Below are 15,046 nucleotides of genomic sequence, written 5' to 3'. Positions count from 1 at the left end.
CATAGGGAGACCCTGTCTTAAAAATAAAAGAATGAGTGAAGCCGGGCGTGGTGGCGCATGCCTTTAATCCCAGCACTTGGAAGGCAGAGGCAGGCAGATCTCTGTGAGTTCAAGGCCAGCTTGGTCTACATAGTGAGTTCCAGGACAGCTGGGGCTACAGGGAGACCCTGTCTCAAAAAGACCAAAATAAATAAATAAATAATAAATGAATGAATGAATGAATGAAGATCCTACAATGAAAGCAATTACTTTGCATTGATACAGGCACATGCCTGTAATCAAAATAATGAAAAAGGGAAAATTCTAGTTTTAATCAGCAGAAACAAAACAATTTGGCAAGTTCTTTGTGTTTGAGTGGAACAAGATGACTTCATCATCATGCCTTTGATGCACATTTTGTCCTGCTTTGTCCAAGAATCTGAGCATGACCCACAGTAGAGGCCTCTCCTGCTTTTAAAAGAATGCAAGGAGGCTGGCATTTCCTGAACGGTAAGAACAGTTCTGAAATTGGATATGGCTTATATTTAACTTTTCTATATTCCCAATTAGCTTTAATGTACTGTCACTTAAGAAAATGAGAGAAAGTAAAAGTGAAGCTTCCGATCCATTGCTTCCTTTCTCTCAGTGGCAAACTGGTGGGGCCCGTTGTGATAGTTGAGAAAGAGCATTAGACATAGGGGTGGGGCTTAACAGACCCAAGCTTTGGCTCTGACACTAGATTTTAGCCTTGGGAAAGTTGTTTAACTTCTTTCACTTTTCACGTCTGTATAGTGGCGGGTAAAGATAGGAGTGGGGTCGTTTTAGATTTCTTTTTTTTTTTTTCCACCAGAGTTTGGTACATTCAATAGGAAATACAAATTTCTCCCACACAACCTCATTGCTTCACCCTCTTGAGCTATTCTTTGCAAGTCTGTGAGCTACTCCCGCAAATTCTTGCTTAGAATCGTGTAATTATCTGCACTGGGGTTGTTCATTGTGTCTTTAGCTGGTGGTGTTTCAAAATAGGAATGAAATCTCTTTTTTCGTGTGCCGTGAAACCACAAGGGCACTCCCTTCTCCAGGCTGACTTTCTTCTGTAACTCCCTTCTTCCTTCCTCATACCTTAAGGCCTTTCCCTGTCCTTGCCAAGAGCTTCGGGTTGAACGTTCCTATGGACAGCGCCCATTTCCTAGAGTCTGGAGGTTCTCTAGAGCAGGTGGATGGAGGCCTCACGTTTTGCGTCCCTTCGTCGCGACTTCCTCGGTATGTAAATCTGTACCATGACAACGCATTTCCTATTTTCTTCCAAAGAGCCCAACCCTATGGCCACAACCATGCTGAGCTAGGAGAACATCTACTCACGACTATCACTCATTTCAAGCCCTACGACCTACGTCTCTCCTCCGGACTGGCGGGCCGTTGCGGTGGTGGCCGGAACTACAAGCCCCAGAATTCCCGCGCGCACGCGTGCTGCCATTGTGATGCTCCTTTCCCGGTAACTCGCCTTCTCAGACAAACATGAAGATAGCGGCAATTCTCCGGTGGGGGCGGAGACGCTCTCTGCCAGATTCTCCGCCCCCTCCTTGATAGTCAATGGTACTAGCCAACTGACTCTACGGGCTCGTAAGGCGCTCTCCAATCAGCACCGTGGAGGAGAGGTGGGCGGTACGTACTGGCAGGGCAGGTGGGCTAGGCTGTGAGGGGTTGCGGAGGGGGGAGAATAACGTCGGGTCGGGTGAGCGGGCGCTGCAGTAGTCGCCGCAGCGGCGATGGGAGCGGCGGGTACCAGGCGGCGGCGGCGGCGGCGGGAGAAGGAGCAGGGGCTGGCGCCAGAGCAGCGGCCGGAGGCGGCCAGCAGCAGCAGCCACAGCAGCCGCCGCCGCCGCCAGTAGACGCGGCTGGTGCCAGAGGAGACTGCCCGGCCCGCCGGCCCTCGAAGCCGTGCTCGGGTCCCGCCGCAGTGGGCGGCGGGGGATGGACAAGCGGCGCGGGGCCCGCCTGCTGAGGGGTGCGCGACCCTGAGCTGGACTCCAGTCCTCCGCCAGACATCCTGCGTCCGCCCGAGCCCAGGTAAGACACACCCCCGAGCCCTTAGGGCGTCTCCAGATGGCCGGCTCTCGCCGTCCCGCAGTCCTGAGCGCGCCCCCACCCCCCCGCCGCCGCACCCCTGTGAGTCCTACCGTGGCGTGAAGGGGAGGGCTGCCCCAGACCGCTGGGTCTCTGCGCACGCCCTGGGTCCCGTCCAAACCCCAGTCGGTCTTACCTCGGAGGCTGTTCTGGTTCTGCCCCATTTCCCCGGAGGCTTTGGGTGTCTTCCCTGAACTTGGAGGGTCACGGAGCTTCTTCGTCTGCCTCTTTCTGTGGGTGACCCATATATCACTTGTGCTCATGCTTCTTCGGGTACCAGGACCGAACAGAGAGGATTCTTTAAAAAATCTGAGCGGTTCTTTCTACCTTGCTTCCCCCACTGTGATGTAAGAGGGCATGGGACTATGAATCTCTTCTCTGGTAACCAGGAAGACCAGGACTTTGTAGTAATTAGAGTGATGAAGTAACGACTTGAGGGATTTGCTCGTCATTTGCTTTGACAAAGATGATGATGTTGATAAGCTGGGATGCTGAAGGAGGGATAAAAGTCTACACACATGTACTGTTAAGTCAGAGAAGTAAATAATCCTTTGGGATGCTTGGATACTTGATCGTACGATGAAGCTCATTTTGATTCAGTTGTGGCTGCATTAGAGGTAAAAATGACATTGAGTTGTACTTTGCTTTGAATTAAAGTTGATAACAACAACCGTGCTTTTAACTCTTCTCTTTCCTAGAGTTGGAAGCTGTTTTTGAATATTAAAGACTTTATTTTAACTTGCATATAACGTGAAGAATGTGAAGATATTTAGTAGAAATGAGTGTGTGTGTGTGTAGGAGAGTAGATTATGAATGGGCATATGTGTGTACTCACACTCTCAAATACACAGAGGATCCACTCAGTGTATTGTTACAGTGTTTCGTTTTGAGCCATTAGTAACAAGTGTGTTGACATTTAAACATGGACTTCCCAGGACAGACTGCAAAGATGTGTCTGCAGTTTTCTTTTAGCTAAACAGTATAAAAGAACGTTCATGTTGAGGGGTGACTTCAAAGTGTTGAGTGGATTGAATACTATGTTTTTCTTTCCCCACTTTATAAAGAATCTATAATGAGTACAGATATAACGATATGACAGCTTGGAGAATTTGTCGCAACTCAGATTGTGATCTATTAAAATTAAAAACATTGAAATAGGCTGGGCTTGGTGGCACACACCTTTAACCCCAGCATTCCGGAGGCAGAGGCAGACAGATCTCTAAGTTCAAGGCCAGCCTGGTCCACATAGTGAGTTCCAGGACAGCTGGGGCTACAGGGAGACCCTGTCTCAAAAAAACCAAAAAACAATAATAATAAAAATAAAATAAAAACATTGAAATAAATCTTTAATGCAGAGGCTTATGTTTCCTATATAACATTTTATGAAGATACCAGAAGGGATGCTTGAAGCATAAGATTACAAAGGAAAGTTTCTTCAACAGTTATACTTTATAATAGAACATTAAGAAATTTTTTCCTTTCAATATTGGATCGAAAAGACATTAAAACCTACACATAGCTTCATTCATTTTATTTATAGTTTCAAGTTGAAGCATTTGATCACGAGTAGGAAGCTGACTAAGATAATATGTTTTGCTCCTTATCTTGTATTATAGTTCATAGATACTTTAGTGAGTTCTCTATTGTATTATATATGACTTCAAATTTTTATGTCTGCTTTGGCCTTTTTTTTTTGGTCTTTTTGAGGCAGGGTCTTCCTGTAGCCCCAGCTGGCCTGGAACTCTTACATAGACCAGGCTGGCCTCTAACTCACAGAGATTTGCCTGCCTCTGCCTCCCAAGTGCTGGGATTAAAGGCATGCACCACCTCACCCAGCCCCATCTGCTTTGGACTTTTAAATATTATTATTTTAATACCTCAGAAAAGTTGAGAATATTGAGCTCCTCTATATAAGACTTCAGATATCTTTAAATTTGCTCTTAGAAGTGAAGTTTGTATAATTTACACAGTTTGGGGGAGCAGTTTACATATAAAAATTCATTGTGTGATACTCATCAGTTGTTGGTGTTTCAAAGTAGCTGAATGTTACAAAGCTGAGTTACTTCTTGATCATGGAATTGAAATTGGTAGTGGGCAGGCAGTTCTTTTTGTGCTTTACAGCTTTTAGAAATACTGTCTATAGCTGACATGTTTTGTTTTGTTTTTAGAGATAGTCTTATTGTGTAGTCCAGGCTGGTCTTGATGTTCTAACAACCCTTCTGTTTCAGCCTATTGAGTGATAGGATTACAGGTGTGTGCCACCAAACCCAGTTTTATACTGTGCTGTGGGTGTCATGCATTCTAGGCAAGCACTCTACAACTGAACCACATCCCTAACTTTTTGTTTTATGTTGAAACATAAAACAAAATTGCCCAGGCTGGCCTGAGACTTGTGATCTGCTTCAATCTCCAGAGTACCTGGGGTTACAAGCCTGTGTCACCATGCCTAACTCATTTATTAATTTTATTTTATTTTGTTTTGTTTTGTTTTGTTTATTTTATTTTATTTTATTTTATTTTAGTCTTTTGGAGATAGGTTCTTCCTGTAGCCCCAACTAGCCTGGAGCTCTCTATGTAGACCAGGCTGGCCTCGAACTCACAGAGATCCGCCTGCCTCTGCCTCCCAGTGCTGGGACTACAGGCGTGTGCCACCACGCCCAGCTATCAATCTTTTATACTTACTGAATTTTTTTTTTAAATTTTCTATAGTTTCAAAATAATTGTCTTTTAAAAAACAAGGTTATAGCTGGGCATGGTGGCACACGCCTGTAGTCCCAGCACTTGGGAGGCAGAGACAGGCGAATCTCTGTGAGTTCAAGGCCAGCCTGGTCTACATAGCAAGTTCTAGGCCAGCTGGGGCTACAGGGAGACCCTGTTTCAAAAAGACCAAAAAAAAAAAAAAAGATTATATTATTTTCCCTTATCCTATATAAGCCATGTGATAATCTAAATACTGTATATCTGTTATATTTGTCTGAATATATGTGTTGTATATTATGGAGCTTATACAGTTTTCTTTATTTTTTCTTGGTCCACTAAGTGCCTCAGCTTATAAAGTATCTAAAAATGATTCTATCAATATTTTTTCAGTAACTAATGGGGCAGAGATGAGGGAAGAAAAATAGGGGAAAAATGAAAGAAAAAGAAAAGCAAAAGAGAAAAATGTGAGCTATACTGATCATGATATCTGATTTAAACATCATCTGGAAGCTAAATTATGTAGTAGCTAACAAACTAGATTAGGACTCCTTTCTGCTGGACATGTATGACACTTAAAACATTCAACATATCCAAGATAAAAATCTGTCTTCTGCAGTGCTATAAATAAGTATATTGCCATTCAACCAGTCACTCAGACTGAAAAATGTCCATTTTTGTCTTCTGCTTCCTTGTTTTATCCAGTTTTACCTGCACAAACCTTTTCTTCTATTTCCATTGCTCCCACCTTAAGCCAGTCTTAGAATCTCTGAACAGTGAGTTATTGCAATACTTGAATGCATTCGGTCTTTAAATGCTTGCTAGCATTGACCACATAATGGTACTATGGGTTAAAGATTCATCAACGAACAAAAAGGAAATAATATTTTCACTTTTGAGTTTATAATATAGTAGAAGCAGATATCTGTAGAACAGATAAATTATATGTGTTCCAAATATTATGAAGAAAAACCATGTAGACCTAAGCATGTAATAATTCTGAGTTTAGAGGTAGGTTTGAGAGGAGTTTCTGTTTTGTTAACCGGAGTAACTGGGATTTGTAAGCATGCACCACCACACCCAGCTCATTCATTAATCTTTTTGATATTTGCTGGGTTTTTTTTTTTTCACTTTCTGTAGCTTCAAAATAATTGCCACTTAAGTAATTAAAAATAAACATGTAAATGGAAAGGTTAATAAAAACTAAATGTGCATAGTCCTTATGTGTTATTCAGACTTTGTGCCTCTGTGACAGACATGAGAAAAACCAGTTTAAAGGAGGAGAAGTTTTGTTTCAAGGTTTCTGTCTGTCATGGCAGGGAAGTCATGATGGAACAGAGCGGCTCACTTCCTGGTAGTAAGGAAGCACAGAAAATGCCTGTGCTGTGGCTGATGCCCTCACAAATACACTGGGAGGTGTACTTTGCTAATCTCCTGGGCACTTCTCAATCTAATCAAGTCAATAATCAAGATTAGCCATCACAAGTCCACCCCTGGCTAACCTGACACCCAAATATATCTCTATAAACCATAACATTTACACTGGGGAGATGGCTTAGCTTAGTGTAAGGACCTGAATTGACTCCCCAGAGTTCATGTCTGTAGCCTCAGTGCTACCGTAGAGAGATAGTAGGTGGAGATAGGAGAAGCTCTGGAAGTTTGAGGGCCAGCCAGCCTGGTGTTCAGAGGAGAACAGCAAAAGACCCTGACTCAAACAAAGTGAAAAACGAGGACCAACACCTGGTATTGTCCTCTGACATCCATGTGCATGCTGTGGCATGTAGGCCTACATATGTGCACGTGCACACACATGCACACACACATACATACAAACACATAAACACACATAAGATCACAAAACAAGGACTGGAGAGATGGCTTAGCAGTTAAGAGCACTTGGTTACTCTTGCAGAGGACTTGGGTTCAGTTCCAGCACCCACATGGCAGCTAACATCATCTGTAACTCCACTTCCAGTGGATCTGATGCCTTCTTCTGGCCTCTTCAGGTTACTGTAGCACACATGGTGCACTTAACTACATGTAGGCAAAACACTCACGTACATAAAATACAAATAAAACGTTAAACAACAACAAAGTATTCCATCCATGGCCTTCAGAAGGCTCATGTCCATCTCATAGTGCAATTACATAGACCGGCTCCAGAGTTCCATAGTCTTAAACAGTTCCAACATTGTTCAAAAGTCTCAGTTCAAAATCTCTGAGATTGAAGCAAACTCATAGTTGTGAGTTTGGTAAACAGAAAATTATATACTTAGAAAATACAATGTCACAGTAAATATTTCCATTTAAAAAGGAAGGAATAGAAAAGTAGCACGGTGGGATAGGACCAAAGAAAGGCTGAAACCCAGCAGGGCAAACAAATCCTGTAGTTCCATGTCTACCATAGTAACAATAATCAGCACTGCTTCTAAGGCCTTAGAACATAGCCTCCTTCTTGGGTTGATTCTGCTTGCTGTCTCTATCTTTGCTTTGTACACATTCCATGTTCCTGATATATCTCACTTCCTGGGGTCTCTACCATATCTTTGATTTCATTCTTATGGCTTTACACATGCCCTCTCAGGAGTGTCTGCAGGGATGTGGACTCTACTTTAAATCTAAGTGGAAACCTCCATTGCCCAACTTTATTCTTCATGCCTCCAAAACAGCATCCTGTGGACAATACAAGCTCTGGCAGTAGTTAGGTCTCCTTGCACTGTGGCTGCCATGGTCTCTGAATGTCTATGACTAAATGCAAAGAAACACTTCTGTAGATGACCCTGTGTTAGTAGGACACTCAAGCTTTCTTCTCAAAGCAAAGTCTTTCAAAGGAATTAAAACCTTTCTACACATAGGGCCTGGAGAGATGGCTCAGTAATTAAGAGTACTGACTGCTCTTGCAGGGGACCCAGGTTCAAATCCCAGAACCCATATGGTGGCTAACAACCCTCCATAACTCCAGTTCCAGGGGATCTGCCCTCTTCTGACTGCCACGGGTGTTGCACAGGTGCACTTAAATACATGCAGGCAATAACAGTCAGACACATAAAATAAAAAAATAAAATATTTTTAAAAACCCCAAACCTTTCTACATTGTATGCTGTGGATGAGATTTGGCCAATTCCTGAAATGCCCACCAGGCATCTTTCCTATCACCCCAAGGCAGAGTACTTCTTTTTAACGTCCTTAATCTCTTCAGCCAGACACACTTTCCTTGACTCCAACTTCACATGCATCTTTCCTAGGCAAACTAGGTTTTTCAGACCTTTCCATTCTGCTTTTTATTCCCACTTCTCTGTAAATTTGGCTTAAAACAACTAGCAAAACCTGTACCATAACCTGAATGATGGGCTGCATTTAAATTTTCTCCACCATGTTAAGTAGGCCATTATTGTTAAGCTCTGCCACCCACTTCTTAGGGCATGGACCGAATGGAGGAAAAGTTTCTGCCTAATGTAATGCACGTGGCCTCTGACCAAGTCCCCAGAACAGTCCTTGTTTCTATCTGAAGCCTTCTGACTGTAGTCTATTCTGTCTTCATTCCTAGTAACATTCTGGTCTGAGCTTCTATCAAGACCACCCATTAAGCTTACAATATCCTAGACCTTCTCTACCCTGCTTTTCCAAACTCTTTGTGCATAACAGCTTCAAAGAATTGTAAATCACATGGTCAGGTAGTCACAGCAGCAGCCTCACTTCTCTGGTATGAATTTTCTGTGATAGACTTTCTCATCACTGGGACAGAATACCTGACAGAAACAACTCAGGGAGGAAGGATTTATTTTGGTCAGTGGTTCAATCTGTCATGGCAGAGGAGATGTGAAAAAGCTGAACAGATGGTATCCTGGTGGCCAGGAAGTAGAGAGGTGATACCTGTACTTGTGGGGACTTTCTCCTGGATCCCCTTTTATTCCATCCATGCTCCCAGCCTGTGGAATAGTGCTTCCCACATTAGTGCAGCTATTCTCTCCTCCTTGGAAATGCTGTCACATTCCCCCTTAGAGGTGTGCTTTACTACTTTTCTAGGTGCTTCTCAATCCAGCCAAATTGACAATCAAGATTAACTAGCACACCTCGAAACAGCTTCAGAAAAAATGTTTTTCATAACATTAGAACACTGAAAAGTGTTATCCTAGAGTCTACAACTCCTCCCAATATAGGTTTTTACTTTTGGATTCTTCTAGGCCTCAATTGCCTGTTGTGTCTGTTTGAACCATCAGAAGTTAGGAATAGGTATTACCAAATAACCAGGAGGTGTGTGTGTGTGTGTGTGTGTGTGTGTGTGTGTGTGTGTGTAGTCTTAAGCTAGGCCTGGTGACACATGTTTGTGATCCCAGCACTTTGGAGGCAGAGGCAGGAGGATTGCAAGTTCAAGACCAACCTGTACTACACAGTGAGTTCCAGGACAACCTGGGCTACAGAGTGAAATACTATCTCAAAAACAAAAAACAAAGGACTGGGAATATAGCTCAGTTGGTAGAGTGCTTACCTAGTATGTACAAAGCTCTGAGTTCAATCCCTAGCTAGGTGTAAACAGACATGGTAGCCTTAGCTACATAGTGAGTTTGAAGCCAGCCTGAACTACATGGAACTCTGTTTAAAAACAACGAAATAAAACAACAACAACAACAAACAATAAGGAACATCTACTAGGAGGTTCTGGATTGTTTTTTTTTTTTTTTTTTTTTTTTTTTTTTTTTACTATTTTTGTTCTTTTTTTGTCCAGGCTGGCCTTGAACTCACAGAGATCCACCTGCCTCTGCCTCCCAAGTACTGGGACTAAAGGCATGCACCACCATGCCCGGCTTGGGTTGATTTTTTTTTCTTTTTTTCTTTTTTTAATATTTATTATTTTTATTTTATGTGTGTGAGTATATTGCCTGCAGGTATGTGAGTACACCTGTGTCATGCAATGCTGCGGAGGTCAGAAGAGGGCTTCAGATTCTTTTGGAACGGGAGTTAAGGACGGTTTGTAGCTGACCTGTGGGTGCAGGGAATTGAACCCTGATCCTCTACAAGAGCAGTCAGTGCTCTTAACCGCTGAGCCATCTCTCTAGCCCCCTTTTATTTTTTCTTAATGGGAGGATTGCAGACATAATGCATTGCATGACTGATTTGTTTCTAGATCTTCCCTAGTGTTTCCTTGTTACATGACCTTGTAAGTTACACTCTGTTTTCTTTAAGGGAAGAATTTGTAAGTTGTTTGTTTTGTAGCCAGGGAGAAGAGAACTAAGTTGTTTACACTTCTGCTCTGTTTTCAGAAATTGCAACAATAGTGACTTAAAAATTTTCTTTTCACTTTATTTTTTCTGGAGCTGAGGACTGAACCCAGGGCCTTGCGCTTGCTAGGCAAGTGCTCTACTAATGAGCTAAATCCCCAAGTCCCTTTTCACTTTTTTAAAGTTTTTTTTTTTTTTTTTGAGGTAAGGTCTCCTTATATCCCTAACTCGCTATGTAGACCAGGCTGGCCTTGAACTCCCAGAGATCTGCCTGCCTCTGCCTCCTGAGTGCTGGGACTAAAGGTGTGTGACACCATGCCCAGCTTAAGTTTTTTTTTAACTTATGTGTATGAGTGTACTGCCTGCATGTGTGTAAGTGCACCTGTGTCGTGCAGTGCCTGTGGAGTTCAGAAAAGGCTGTTGGAGTCCCTGAAACTGGAGTTAGCTGCTGTGTGGGTGCTGGGAACTGAACCTGGGTCCTCTGCAAGAGCAGTCAGTGCTCTTAACTGCTGAGCCATCTCTCAAGCCCCTGGTTATTTTATTTTAAAACATGAATTTAGTTTATTTTTAATTGGCTTACAAAGTAGCAGGTTTCCTTATGGCATTTTCATACACACATAGTTTAGATTGACCCTTTCCCTCACCCCCTCTTCTTCTCCCTTTCTTCCCCTCCATCCCCGCTTGTACCTTCCATCTTCAGTATTTCCCCTTCCACTTTGATATCATGTGTTCTATTGCCTTCTACACCCTCTCCCTTAAGTCCTTTCTTCCCCTCTCATGGGCTTCTTTCACATAGCAATTTAGAAATTTAAGATATTATTATTTTGTTCATGATGCATACGTAGGTGCTCACGCCACAGAGCGTATATCTTGAGGTTAGAGGACAACTTTGTGGAGTCAGTTCTGGTTTTCCACCTTTATGTGGGTCCTAGGGATAGAACTTGAGTTGCCAGGTTTGTGCAACAAAGGCCTCTACCCACTGAGTCATCTGGCTAGCTCTAGATAATGTTTTTTTAAATTTTATTTTATTTATTATTTTTATTTTATGTGTATGCATGTATTGTCTGCATGTAGGTAAGTGCACCCGTGTTGTACATTGCCCACAGAGGTCAGAAAAGGCTTTCGGATTCCTCTGGAACTGGAGTTATGGACAGTTGTTAGCTGCCATGTAGGTGCTAGGATTTGAACCCAGGTCTTCTGCAAGAACAACCAGTGTTCTTAACTGCTAAGCCATCTCTCCAGTCCCTAGATAATGTTTTATAGTGTAAAACATGTAACATTTTGACTTTTGAGATATATAAAATAGCCACTGTGCATCTCACTACATTTTTGTTTTTTTAGTTTTTTTTTTTTTTTTTTTTTTTTTTTTTTTTTTTTGTTTTTTTTTTTTTTTTTTGTTTTTTGTCTTTTTTTGAGACAGGGGTCTCCCTGTAGCTCCAGCTGGCCTGGGACTCCCTATGTAAACCGGGCTAGCCTTGAACTTAAACCAGGCTAGCCTTGAACTCACAGAGATCCTCTTGCCTCTGCCTCCTGAGTGCTGGGATCAAAGGTGCTTGCCACCGTACCTGGCCGTTTTTTTAATTTTGAGACAGGATCTCATTAAGTAGCCCAGGCTAATTTAGAACTCTTAGTCCTCTTGCCTCAGCTTCCTAAGTTATAGGCCTGCAACATCATACCTGGTGCTACAGTTTAGTCTATTTCTAGAATATAGAAATAGTTTACATAAGAGTCTGGGGAGATAGCTTTGTTGGTGAAATACTTGGCTTGCAATCACCAGGATCTGAGTTTGATTCCCAGAACCCTTGTCCAGTCTTGGTGTTGCAGGTTTATAATCCCAGTGCTGAGAAGGTAGAGGCAGGTGGATCCCTGGGGTCCACTGGCCAGTTAGTCTAACATATTTGGCTAGCTCCAGGCTACTAAGAGACTTGGACAATACCTCATGAATCACATTCAAGGTTGTCCTCTGACCTCCACACTCATGTGCACTCCTTCCCACACACACACAAAAGAAGTAGTCCACAACTTCCCTAACATCATAACTAGCTGGACAGTGTCTGATCTTTTACTCTATAATAGGTGGTGTTTGGTATAGTTTTTTTTAAATCAATATGGAAAAATTTCAGGTATTTCTTCTGCTCTCCCCCACTTCTATCTCTTTGGGCTCAACAACTATATCCAGAAAGTAAAATGATTGATTAAAAATGGAAGGCTGAGCCTGGGCATGGTGGTGCACGCCTTTAATCCCAGCACTTGGGAGGCAAAGGCAGGTGGATCTTTGTGGGTTTGAGGCCAGCCTGGTCTACAAAGTGAGTTCCAGGCCAGCTGGGGCTACAATAATCCCAGCCCTAGAAAGGCAGAGGCAGGTGGATCTCTGAGGTCAAGGCCACCACAGTTCACATCATGACTTCTAGGTGGGCAATGACTAGGGAGACCTTGTCAAAAAACAATGAACAACCCCCCCCCCCCCCCAAAAAATGGAGAGAAACTTTGGACGGTGTGGTTATAGTAACTGACAATAGAATAAGAGTATAAGCACTCCAGGCTAACGGGCTCCTTGCTTTCTCCTGGGAGTCCAGTCCCTTGTATTTTACCCTCAAGTGTCAGCCCGCAGCTCCCTGCTGCTCTGTGCATTTAATTTCTTTTTTGTGTTACATTTACAAACACTGCCCCCCAATGTGTTTCCTCTTGGATAGTTTCTTTTACTATCTTCAGGTTCCCCCGTAATCTCTTCTGCTTGCGTTTATCTGATATTAATCCTACCCATATATTTTTCTGATGTACTTACCAGATACAGACTTTTTATCTCCAGAAACTTATTTTTATTTTGCATCTTTCTTTTATGCCTATGTTTCTCTCTCTCTCTCTCTCCCTCTCTCTCTCTCTCCCTCCTCTCTCTCTCTCTCTCTCTCTCTCTCTCTCTCTCTCTCTCTCTCTCTCTCTCGTCTTTTTGAGACAGGGTCTCTCTGTAGCCCCAGCTGACCTGGAACTGGTCTACAACCAGGCTGGCCTTGAACTCACAGAGATCCACCTGTCTCTGCCTCCCAGGTGCTGGGATTAAAGGCGTGAACCACCACGTCCGGCTCGGTTTTCTTTTAAAAATTTTTCTTTAATACTTTAGAAATTTATTTTGGGATATAGTTAAGTTCTTTGAAAATAGTTTTATGCATTCAAGGCTCTGAATATTTAAAGCCCTATTCATAGCCCTGTGTGAGTATCAAGATCATTCCTCTGCCCCTTTCTAGTGGGCCTTTCCTTGACCTTGACTACTTATAACATACACTATTAACTATTAACTATTCTGCCAAAGCTTTGTGGAGAGTCCTCTGTAGATCTTCAGAGCTTGCTGTCTCTGAAGCTCTCTCTTCTCCAGTGTCTGCCCAGAAAACTTGAGCTTCCTTGGCCTCCTCATAACTCTTAGCTCTGAAGACCTGAGATCTCTGAGCTCTTATGTTTTCCATCCATTGCCTCACCCTGGAAACACTCTCTAGGCAGTGATCTGGGCAGTCCTAGATAGAGCTCGCTTTATTGACTTCTCTTTTCTCATGGATCTCTGTGCTGTGCTGTGTATTGCCTCATTTCTGAAATCTGTTCTATATGTTTTGTCTGCTTTTTTTCTAGTTGTTTAAGGTGGGATGGTAAATCTGGTTCCTTTTACTTTGTTGTGGCCAGGATTTTAAGTAGTATGGTGGGTGTATTTAAATCTGGAAGAGGAGTCATAGTTCCCAGTTATGCCATCACTAGAAATACGTGTATTATTTCTATGCCCAAATATAGCTTCAAGTATATTTTCCCCCTCATCAGATACAGCATAGGCTTTTTCTGATGAATAATTCTAGCATTGCATTCATTAAGATTGAAATCATAGGTAAAAATAATTTTCTTATATTTTTATGTTAAAGAGTAGAATCTTAGCAGGGCATGGTGGTGCACCCCTGTAGTCCCAGCACTTGGGAGGCAGAGGCAGGCGGATCTCTGTGAGTTCAAGGTCATCCTGGTCTACATAGTGAGTTCAGGACAGCTGGGGCTACAGGGAGACCCTGCTTGAAAAAAAAAAAAAGAGTAGAATCTTAAATAAATTGTTTGACATAAAACTGTGCTATTTATTCAGTTAATTATTTTCCACCCCTTGTGTAGAAGTTTATCACATCCTCCTGTCTAAATAGTAATAGTCTCAGCTGGGTGTGGTGGCACACGCCTTTAATCCCAGCTCTTGAGAGGCAGAGGCAGTCAGATCTCTGTAAATTCAAGGCCAGCCTGGTCTACATAGTCAGTTCCAGGCCAGCTGGAACAGGGAAACCCTGTCTCAAAAAGACAACAACAACAAAAAAGTCTCCTAACTGAATTCTTGCTCTGAAGTCTTTCATTGATACTTCTTGCCCACTGAAACAAAGTAAAGTCTGTACTTGGTCTGTTTTCTTTTGGCTGGGGGACTTTCAGATAGGGTCTCAGGCTGGCTTGACTTTACTCCTGCCTCAGCTGGTTATAGGCATGAGTCATCAAACAGCTTAAATTTAAAAATTTTTTAAATTAGTCTACAAAGTAGCAGGTTATTTTTTTTCCAGAATTTTTTTGATTTATTTATTTTTATTTTATATGTATAAGTATTTTGCCTATATGTATGTAAGTGCACCCATGCTGTGCAATGCTGGTGGAGGCCAGAAGAGGGTATTAGATCCCCTGAAAACTGGAGTTACAGATGGTTGTGAGCCTATCAATGTGGGTACTGGGAACTGAACTCAAGTCCTAACTGCTGAACTGTCTCTCCAGTCTCTGTAACAGGTCTTTGTAAAATGGCATTTTCATATATACTTAATTTTGGTTGATCCACCACATTTTACCCCCCATCTCCCTGCCTCCATCTGCTCCAGTTCCTACCCTCCCACCCTGGTATTCTTATACTTTGTTATCACATGCGTTCTGTTGCTCTACCTACCCCCCCTGCCTTAAAGCCTTTTTCCCCTTTCATGGACTCATTTCTTGATTCTTAGCCTATATGCATACTCCCACATAATTTATATATATAT

General features: G+C 42.6%; 1 protein-coding gene across 1 annotated transcript in view; it reads left to right on the top strand.

Annotated features, from left to right (window-relative positions):
* The first annotated feature begins 1,917 nt into the window (after positions 1–1,917).
* The window catches only part of Ttbk2 (tau tubulin kinase 2), a 170,168-nt gene continuing 157,039 nt past the window's right edge, over positions 1,918–15,046 (top strand). Inside the window, exon 1 of the mRNA XM_008846835.3 lies at positions 1,918–2,049. The gene's annotated coding sequence lies outside the window, so the exon portion shown is untranslated. The remainder of the gene's footprint in view (positions 2,050–15,046) is intronic.

The sequence above is a fragment of the Nannospalax galili genome, unplaced genomic scaffold (genome assembly GCF_000622305.1).
Source record: "Nannospalax galili isolate Female #2095 unplaced genomic scaffold, S.galili_v1.0 scaffold342, whole genome shotgun sequence".
NCBI lineage: Eukaryota > Metazoa > Chordata > Mammalia > Rodentia > Spalacidae > Nannospalax > Nannospalax galili.
Note: the sequence above shows the minus strand (reverse complement) of the source record. Positions and strands in the feature narration are given on the sequence as shown.